Below are 11,756 nucleotides of genomic sequence, written 5' to 3' on the forward strand. Positions count from 1 at the left end.
AATGATGTTGCTGACAAGTCTAAGTACCAAAAGGTGAAAACAATTGAGGGAAAATGCAAAACATAAGTGGAAATCATACGACCACAATAAAAAGTATCAATTCCAAGAAGTGCGTTAAGTGGCTTCATATCCCTTGCATTCATTAACTGTCCTGTCGACAATAATATGGAAACCATGGTATAAAGATTGCTGTCAAAAACATCTGGAACCATAAATTGAGACACAATGCTCAAGCTTTCAAGTATCGAGCCAGGCACACTATGTCCATTATGATACCAGCTCCTTAAGCCAGTCAAACTAGGAAACATAAGTGTAGCAAATCCCTGCAAAACCACCACTATGTGTTCTACATCGGGAGGCTCAGGAGGTGGTGGAAGAACAGCGGTTGCCCGCGTCACTTGCAATTCCCCTTGGGTCAATTGAAAACTGTGACCTGGTGGTTTTGGCGGCGGTGGAAACATTAAGCGGTTCTCAACGGCTACACCATTAGGTGGTTCAAGTGATAGTAGAGGGTTCAATAATGCAGAAACCGGTGGTTTAGGTAGTGGTGTCTCATACCATTCTGTGAAACTTGCAAGGATTGTATGGTCTGACTGAACCTGCTTCCCATTCCAGCCATTAATTCTAGCCACAGAGCCTAGAATTAAGCCAGTCCAAGAGAGAACACCTTGCTCACACATTTCAGCAAACACATGGCGGCCAAAATTGAGTAAACTAGATTGTGCATCAGGAGTAATAAGCCTAGAATCATATTGAATCCCTGTGATGTCAACTGCTAAATTTCCATATATTGACACTAGCACCACCTTGTGCTTAGTTAAGAGATCATCCCAATGTAATTGAAACTTAGGTTCTATACTGCTAGCATGATTATTCACTATACTTGTCAAATACAATGCAAAAGGAATTTCACTTTGAAGAGATAAACCTCGATTTCCCGCTACATCATTGTCGGTGACTTTGCGTTGCGATTCGTCGAGCCGTGAAGTATCGTCGTTATGGACTGAATGTGTTGTGATTGGCTCTGCTTTCGATAATTCTGGTGTCGCTATAATTCCACTGTTATGAACCGTGAGATTTGTGTCACATTGAACCTCAAACCCATCCTCTCGTCGAAATTCTCCGATCCTCTGCACGTTATCAAAAGCTAATTCGCCGATATCATCTACTAGTTTCGTCGAATCAGTAACCAAGTTGTCAAAATACGGCTCCGACGATTCTGAAATTGGCTTAGCGGGGACAGAAGGATCCTCGATCTGTTTTGCAAAAGAGACTATCTCTTCTTCCAATAATATCTGCTCATGAACACAAGGAACCTCGATCTGTTTTGCAGGTGAACGTAATTCATCATGCATCAACAAATTGATATTCGATGGTTCTGATGTAGGGATGTGTTTGGGTGAGTTCGATGCACCATGGGAAGAGCTTGGCGAGCAGTTGTAGTGTTGAAGTAGAATCTCCAATTTGGAGATGATTCTGTCGAAAGCAACGTTGTTGCGAGCGTGCATTTTCTCCCATCGATCCCATGGATCCTTTTCAGCGATGTTCTTGACGTACTCTGCCATGGTGACAATGAAAGCACCAATGAAATGATACTAAAATTGAATAGGAAATAAAGCTAAGATAGGAATCATTCTTATTGAACTTAGATCAAATAGTTGCAATACAAAAGGAATTTGAGATGTGAAAAGAGAGTTTGGGAGAGAAGAATAACAACTTCACCAATCACATAACTCACAAAATACTCTTATTACACTATTAATAGTAACTCATTTCTCCACATAGTCTCATTATTTGGGCTGAAGTTGACTAACTCCTATTTGGGCCTACTCAATATGGTGGGTTCATTACAATTATTGTTATCTTTTTTTTAGGATAATGATTTGGAAAATGATTTTGTTACCTTTTCTAGAAAATAGTTGTATTTTTTTGGATTTTGATTTCATTTAATGATGAGTTTGATGATGAAGATGAAAGGTGCGGCAAAGGGATGTTGATTTCTGAAGCGTGGAATGATTAAGAACAGTGAAGAATAAAGAAAAAAATGCAGATTTGAAATGAGTTTTTCAATAGTTGATTTTTTTCCAGATCTGATTGTTTTCATTCTCCTTTCTATCTCTCTCGATCTTGTTTGGATACTTTTATTTGGAATGAGTTTTTCTGGATTTAAGTTTTAAGGTGATGATGTTGCTGTGAGGGAGATGAAGATGGGTTGAAGCTGGAAGAGAAAAAATTGAAGGTAGAAGAAGAGACGGTGGTTGTGGTGGTGGAGGAGGAGGAGCCAAGTGAGAATAAAACTCCAAAGGTAGAAAAGACGGATTTATGATAGAGAGAGTGTGAAGTTTTATATATTTTTCTTTTTATTTTTCTGGAAGATATTTTCGTTATTTTTTTTATCGAAGTTATTAAACATTGAAAACCTGCTAATATACTGTAGCAACAGGTTCTCTATACTTCATCCCAGCCGTTTAACTGTTTTTCAACCCATCACACGGTTAAAACTTGGTTTCCCACTAGTAGGAGACATGTTTCACTCTCCCATGCTAGAATCCGCCTGTAATTATAGACCATAATTGAAAATAACTCACAACAATGTTGACAAAATTAATCTAGATCTTTATGTAAAGAAATTGAAAACACATAATAACTAATGCTCATATTTGGAAACCAAATCAAATATGTTAATTTGTTTTAAAATTAAAACCAAAAGAAACAAATTAGACTTTATATCAATTTATTATTTTTAAATTAAAATAAGTCAACAAAAAAAAAATTCCACTCGGTGAAAAACTAAAGAAAGAAAAAATTACAGGATTAACACCGATCGACCAGAAAAATTTCATGTGATCAATTTGAAAAGCCAGATAAAAGTAATCACATATGACATAACCTTGAAGGGATAATTTGAATAAAGTAATTCAACTTCATGATGGTAGTACATATACAGGAAGATCGAAAACAGTCTATGTAGTCGTATCGTAACAAAAGTATATACATGTATGCACATGAATACTATAAATCCTAAAATATTCAAGACTGGGTGCATATCACAAAAAAAAAAAAAATAATAAAATAAAATAAGATTGCAATTCATCATCTTATCATGAAACTTATGGAAAACACAGTGAAAGCATATACATGTTCCAAAACCATTGAATTTTGTCATCGGAACAAATAAACATGTGCCAACGTCAAACGAATGAACCGCAAAATAAAATAATCAAATAAAGCTTAATAATATTTTATTTTATTTTATTCTGCAGAATCATAAAATGCAGGAAGGCAATTACATCGTATAATCAAAACAACATAAGCCGAAAAAATGACAAGATATCAGTGCTATAGAAAATAAAAGATATTCATAAGGATCAAGCATGTCCTGCTCTGATACCAATTGTTAGAATTAAATCACTAAATTAGGATTAAACAACATATTATGACATATACTTTAGTGCGGAAACAAAATAGTCATAGAAGCATGTATAAAATTATAGGATCGACAAGATGATCTTTAGGAATACCTGTATCCATGATGAAAAGTTCTTTTGCAGTGATCCTGAAACACAAAGAGATGGTGGCTAGATTGGTTCTTCCTCAACCGGTACCCTAATACCTTGATTCTCTTCAGATGGGGAGAAGAGAGTGTTTGCTTAGGTAAGGTGTATTGGAGACCATAGCCTTATATAGGGTGATGACTCTAGGGATGGCAAAAAAACCCAAACCCGAGAGACCCACCCGAACCCAAACTCAAGTCAACGGGCGAAACCCGATTTGACTGGGTTTGGGTTTGGGTGACACCCGATAATATGGGTGTGGGTTTGGTATCAGTCAAACCCACACCCGAAACTCATACACCCACCCGAAATATTTTATAATTATCTAATTACCCCCATAGTCTCCCTCAATTTCCTTGGAAGACCTTAAATTTTAGTTGTAATTTAATTTCTTGAAAGTCTATGTTGTAATTTCTTGAAAGTCTATGTTTGAATTTGCTTGGAAGACCTTAATTTTAGTTGTAATTTAATTCAAAGTCTATGTTGGAATTTAATATCTTAAATTTGCAAATTATTTTCAAATGTGTTGCGTGTAACACCCTAACCCATACTACCCTTAAAAACGCAATATTAAAAACTTTTTTAACAAGTGTAAAGGCAGAGTGCCACGCGGTAATTAAAACACAAGCATACACACAGAGCGTCATGAAGTTTAACATGAAAAGCAACAGCGGATTCAATAAAACTAAGCATGCATATATATATATATATATATATATATATATATATATATATATAAGCCATATTCATCCCTAAGGATGTCACTTATACAAGAACTAGCATAACAAAAAGGTAACACCGATATACGATGAAAGCCAAGCGTAATCCCCGACTCGATGTTACATTACCAGAGCAGTTTCTATATACAAACTCTTAACCAAAAACTAGCACTAAAAGGAGGAATCTATGCTAAGTCTCCTCACCAAAAGATACTTCAACACCAAGCTAAAAACAGCAGTCTAGTCGTCGGCACAGTCCTCAGCCTGAATATCTGAACCCCCAAAGGTCCAGCAAATAACACAAAGTAGAGAGTTAGAAAACATAATCAATTCACATACAAGTATAAGAAAACCCTTACACTTTCCTATCATGTATCATTCTAACTCACGCCAAAACGTCGTACTAAACAGTTATCAATTAATAAAGTTTAACCAGATAATGTCACATACCATTTATCAAATATATGCGCATTTACCCTAATGCATCTAATGCCAATCATTCTATGTCATGTCATCCCTAGACACGACTAATGCATGTGGTACCAATTGCCTTTTACCCCTCATGGATAAGTTAAACAGTTTTACATCTTGCCGGATTGTTCGGAACTTACCAAACCTTCATATCCCTCATGGATAAGTTAAACAGTTTTATATCGTGCTGGATAGCAGCTCTAGATCTTATGGATTCATCTAATCCGATCCTCGGCTTCCTTATGGACTCAAAAATCCATTTAAATCTATTGGAACCCAAGTTTCCAATTCAACATATATATATATATGAATGCATGTATGTTTGCACATATCATCAATATGATATTTCTAGCTCGAAGCTACTCATCATGAATGCGGAAACACAATTTAAACACATTTCTTCTATCATTGCAAATTAATGCCAAATAATGAACATACTCACTTTTAAACTGCAACTTATTGCATACACGTACGAATCATATATTTTAAGCTTTGGTAATACACCATAATACCAAGGAAACATATCCCAAAAGCCCAATTGAATTATAGAACCCCACAAAAATATTTGAAATTCCCTTCATTCGTTGCAAGCTCGCTCAGCGAGGAATCAGCGAACGAAGTCAGAATGTAATTGTCATCTGGCGAACACTGGCGAAGATCAGCGAAGATTTAGCGAACTAGGTCGCTAATGCTCGCTACGTCTCGCTACAGCGAACACCTCAAGAACATACACGTTCGCTAAGGCATCGCTGCAGCGAACGTGCATTTCCTGTGAGTTTTTCAAAGGCGGTTTAGCATTGAATCAGCTCAAAAATTCACCCAACCAAGTTATAAATTCTTATAAATAGCAATTTCAAGCATATATGGTATCAAGGAATATTAATCATCCCTTACAAACCTCCAAATACCTCACAAAGTCATGATCATGCCCTTTTCTTGGATTTTAAGCAACTTTCATAAACTTTTCAAACATGATTCAAACACATACATATTTTTCATGGAATCAAGCTAGTGATTAACACATACAAAGTGATGATGAAGAACATCACACTCACATACAAAAGCTTAATCAAAAATCTAAAAAGAAATTGAGTGGGAGAGTTCGGGAATGGAGACATAGACAATCTCCCCTCTCCTTGCCACTCAAGAATCATGAATTCTAATCTCTTACCTTAGCAAAGTTGATGATTCAAGCCTTTCCTCTTCTCTCTTGCTCGTGATTCTCTCTTCCTCTTCCTAGGGTTTTTGGCTTTGCTCTTGCTTACTAACTTCTAACTTCTCAAAGAAAATGAATTGTGATACTATTCATTGGTTTGACTTGCTACTTATACTACTTCCTAAAGTCATGAACCAAGCCCAATTGGCTTAGGCCCATTGCCTTTCCACGCCTCAATCTTGGCCCAAAACTAAAGTTTCGCGCTTACTAATTATTCGTCGAATACTAAAATAATTAAAAGCCAATTAATAAATCAAATAACATTTAAGAAATACTGATACGAAAAATGGGTCGTTACAATCCTACCCCCCTTAAAAGAATTTCGCCCTCGAAATTACCTAGAAACAGATCGGGATAAGAATCTCTCATCTTGCTTTCCAGCTCCCACGTTGCATTCTCACCAGCCGGTCCTCCCCACACGACTTTCACGGTTGCAATCTCTTTATTCCTCAACCTCTTCACTTCTCTTCCTTCTATTCTCAAGGGTACGGTCTCAATGGTCAAGTCATCCCTCACTTGAACATCGTCCGATTCAATCACGTGTGTCGGATCAGACACATACTTGCGCAACTGTGATACATGGAAAACATCGTGCAAATTCGCCAATGATGGCGGTAATGCAATCCTATACGCCACTTTTCCCACACGCTTCAAAATCTCAAACGGCCCAATAAACCTTGACGTCAACTTCCTTGACTTCAACGCACGTCCTACTCTAGTAGTCGATGTAACTCGTAGGAATACATGATCCCCCTCTTGGAATTCAATGTCCTTCCTCCTCTTATCATGATAACTCTTCTGTCGACTCTGAGACACTTTCATCATCTCACGAATCATCCGAATCTTCTCCGTTGTTTCTTGTACAATCTCTGGTCCAAGAATTGCACCTTCTCCAGTTTCATACCAACACAGAGGTGTCCTACACCTTCTCCCATACAAAGCCTCAAACGGTGCCATTCCGATACTAGAATGGTAACTGTTGTTGTATGTAAACTCTACCAACGGCAAACAAGAATCCCAATTCACGTTTTGCTCCAAAACACAAGCTCTCAACAAATCCTCTAAGGATTGTATCGTCCTCTCCGACTGACCATCTGTCTGAGGGTGATAAGCTGAACTCAACCTCAACTTCGTTCCTAAAGCTTCTTGCAAGCTTTCCCAAAATCTGGAAGTAAATCTCGGATCTCTATCCGAAATAATACTTGTTGGAATACCATGTAGCTTCACAATCTGCTCCACATAAATGTCGGCCAACTTAGGCACCAAAGTACCTTTCCTGACAGCAATGAAGTGAGCACACTTCGTCAGAGGATCTACCACTACCCAAATCACCTCGTTACCTTTCTTGGTCTTCGGTAAACCTCCCACAAAATCCATTGCAATGCTATCCCATTTCCATTCTGGTATAAACATTGGTTGCAACAAACCAAACGGCTTCTGATGCTCAATCTTCGATTTCTGACAAGTTAAGCATGAATAAACAAATTCAGAAATTTGCCTCTTCATTCCCGGCCACCAAAATAACTTCCTCAAATCCTGATACATCTTGGTTACTCCAGGATGAATACTCAAACCACTTCTGTGACCTTCTTCCATGATCATTCTTTTCAATTCGGGTACATCCGGTACACAAACTCTTCCGTGAAATCTCATGACTCCACTTTCGTCAATCTTGATATTGGTCTCCTTGCCTTCATTGATGAGTACCATCTTCTCCATCAATTTCTTATCCGATTTCTGACGTTCTTTAATATCCTCGAGAAAAGGATTCGTCAATTTTAACATTCCAAGCTTCACACTTGAAGAAGTAACCTCACACACAAGACTCAAGTCTCGGAATTCTTCAATCAACTCTAACTCTTTCACCATCAACGATGACATATGCAAAGTTTTCCTACTTAATGCATCGGCCACCACATTGGCTTTTCCGGGGTGATAACTCAATCCAAAATCGTAGTCCTTTAAGAATTCGAGCCATCTTTGTTGCCTCATATTCAACTCCTTCTGGTCGAATAAGTATTTCAGACTCTTGTGATCACTAAACACTTCAAACCTTGATCCATACAAGTAGTGTCTCCACACTTTCAAAGCAAACACCACTGCGGCTAACTCCAAATCATGCGTTGGATAGTTCCTCTCGTGAACCTTCAGTTGCCTTGAGGCATATGCTACCACATTACCCCCTTGCATAAGCACTCCGCCAAGTCCTAACTTCGAAGCATCGCAATACACGACGAACGACTCTTTGGCATCAGGTAAAATCAACACAGGTGCAGCAGTTAACTTTCTCTTGAGCTCTTGGAAGCTCTTCTCACAATTACCATCCCAAACAAACGCTTGATTTTTCCTTGTCAACTTGGTTAACGGTAAAGCCAACTTCGAAAAACCTTCGATGAATCTTCTATAATAACCGGCTAAACCAAGGAAACTTCTAATCTCTGAAACAGATTTCGGCGTTCCCCACTGTGACACAGCGTCAACCTTCGCAGGATCTACCGCGATTCCTCCACTTGAAATTATATGCCCTAGGAAACTCACCTCTTTCATCCAAAATTCACACTTCGACAACTTGGCATACAACTTCTTCTCCTTCCAGACTTGCAAAACAATCCTCAAGTGCTCTTCGTGCTCTTCCTCGGATTTCTAGTAAATCAAAATGTCGTCGATGAACACCACCACGAATCTATCCAAAAATGAATGGAAAATTCGGTTCATATATTCCATGAAAACTCCGGGTGCATTGGTCACACCAAAAGGCATAACTGAATACTCGTAGTGCCCATACCTCGTCCTGAATGCAGTCTTAGGTATGTCTTCCGTCTTCACTCTAATCTGATGGTATCCGGATCTCAAATCGATCTTACTAAACACGCAAGCTCCAACTAGTTGATCCATCAAATCATCTATCCTCGGAAGTGGATATTTATTCTTGATCATCACTTTGTTCAACTGACGATAGTCTATACATAATCTCATGCTTCCATCTTTCTTCTTTACAAGCAATACCGGCGCTCCCCATGGCAAAACACTCGGCCGAACAAACCTCTTCTCAAGTAGCTCTTCAAGTTGCTTCTTCAACTCATTCAACTCAGACGCTGACATTCGATACGGCGCCATCGATATCGGACTAGTTCCAGGTACTAGATCGATAGAAAACTCTACCTCTCGCTTCGGAGGCACGTCAGATATATCATCCGGAAACACATCTGGGAATTCACAAACGATCGGTAACTCTTCTACCTTAACTCCTCCTTCGAGTTTCAATGATGCAAACATCATGAACATCTCGGCATGTTCCTTCAACGATTCCGATACTTCCTTCCCGCTCATCAATTGCAAGTTCTCCTCCGGCTTCGGAAAAACAACGGCCTTCTCACGACAGTTGATATGAATTCGGTTGAAGATTAACCAATTCATACCAAAAATCACGTCCATACCACTAAGTGGAATACACACTAAATCCATACCAAAATGCCTATCAAAAATGGTTACGGGGCAATTACGACATACTTGTCGAGTAATCACTGAACCATTAGCAGGAGTTTCTATTTCCATCCTACCCGACATATCCGTTAAAGGAATACTAAGACGCTTCGCACAATCCAAAGAAATAAAAGAATGTGTCGCTCCCGTATCTATAATCGCAATTAAAGGAGTGTCATAGATGAAACACGTACCTCTAATGAGATTGTCCTCATGGCTAGCATCCTCTCCACTCAAAGCAAACACCTTGCCCATCACCTTCTTGGGCTTCTTACAAGTCGGACTCTTGTGGCCTTCCTCACCACAGTTGAAACACACCACTTTTGTCCTACACACTTCGGCTTTGTGGCCTAACTTCCCACAATTCAAACACTTGTCCAATTTCTTCGGGCAATCATACGACATATGACCCCGCTCTCCACATTTGTAACAATTTCCATTATTCGGTTTCCTACCACCACTTGTATTCCCCCTACCGCGGTTGTCATAAGGCTTTCCGCGCTCTTGTCCTTTCCCTTTTCGGTCGTTCACAGCTTTATAATAGTTCACCTTGGCTCTACCATCCTCATCACAAATCCTACTCTTGTTCACAAGGGTCGCAAAATCCCTTATCTGCGAAAATCCAATCATATGTTTAATGTCCGGGCGTAAGCCACTCTCGAACTTCACGCACTTGTCGTCCTCAGCTTCCAAAGTGTTGTAATGCGGACTAAACGCACACAAAGTGTCGAACTTGACGGCATAGTCAGCTACCGTCATATTCCCCTGTTTCAGTTCCATGAATTCCACCACTTTCTTGTTCTTCACATCAACAGGAAAATACTTAACCAAAAATTCTCTTTTAAACATTGCCCATGGTATAGCCATACCACCGGGTCCTAGCCTCAACTTGGCGTTCTTCCACCACACGTTCGCTTCCTCGCGCAACACATATGTTCCAAGGGTTGTCTTCCCTTCCTCGGAACAATCCATTGCTTCAAAAATTATTTCAAGTTCCTCTAGCCACTTGTAAGCTCCATCCGGGTTGTAACCTCCGGTAAATGTTGGCGGTTTCTGCTTCATGAACCGTTCCAACCTCATCTCTACCTCTCTTCCAGGTTGATGATCTCTAACCACTATGTTGGTGAGTGCGGCCAAAGCCTCCGCAATCTGGGCATTCGTTCTCGCAGCACCAGCAGCCATGATTCCTGAACGAATCACAACTAGACGTTAGAATGTACTAACAGTGTACCCAACACATGCTCATACGAGAAAAGAAAAGTCCTAATTGGTTCACATGAACCGACCTGCTCTGATACCACTATTGTAACACCCTAACCCATACTACCCTTAAAAACGCAATATTAAAAACTTTTTTAACAAGTGTAAAGGCAGAGTGTCACGCGGTAATTAAAACACAAGCATACACACAGAGCGTCATGAAGTTTAACATGAAAAACAACAGCGGATTCAATAAAACTAAGCATGCATATATATATATATATATATATATATATATATATATATATATAAGCCATATTCATCCCTAAGGATGTCACTTATACAAGAACTAGCATAACAAAAAGGTAACACCGATATACAATGAAAGCCAGGCGTAATCCCCGACTCGATGTTACATTACCAGAGCAGTTTCTATATACAAACTCTTAACCAAAAACTAGCACTAAAAGGAGGAATCTATGCTAAGTCTCCTCACCAAAAGATACTTCAACACCAAGCTAAAAACAGCAGTCTAATCGTCGGCACAGTCCTCAGCCTGAATATCTGAACACCCAAAGGTCCAGCAAATAACACAAAGTAGAGAGTTAGAAAACATAATCAATTCACATACAAGTATAAGAAAACCCTTACACTTTCCTATCATGTATCATTCTAACTCACGCCAAAACGTCGTACTAAACAGTTATCAATTAATAAAGTTTAACACAATTCAACCAGATAATGTCACATACCATTTATCAAATATATGCGCATTTACCCTAATGCATCTAATGCCAATCATTCTATGTCATGTCATCCCTAGACACGACTAATGCATGTGGTACCAATTGCCTTTTACCCCTCATGGATAAGTTAAACAGTTTTACATCTTGCCGGATTGTTCGGAACTTACCAAACCTTCATATCCCTCATGGATAAGTTAAACAGTTTTATATCCTGCTGGATAGCAGCTCTAGATCTTATGGATTCATCTAATCCGATCCTCGGCTTCCTTATGGATTCAAAAATCCATTTAAATCTATTGGAACCCAAGTTTCCAATTCAACATATATATATGAATGCATGTATGTTTGCACATATCATCAATATGAT

The sequence above is a fragment of the Trifolium pratense genome, linkage group LG5, assembly GCF_020283565.1.
Source record: "Trifolium pratense cultivar HEN17-A07 linkage group LG5, ARS_RC_1.1, whole genome shotgun sequence".
Classification (NCBI taxonomy): domain Eukaryota; kingdom Viridiplantae; phylum Streptophyta; class Magnoliopsida; order Fabales; family Fabaceae; genus Trifolium; species Trifolium pratense.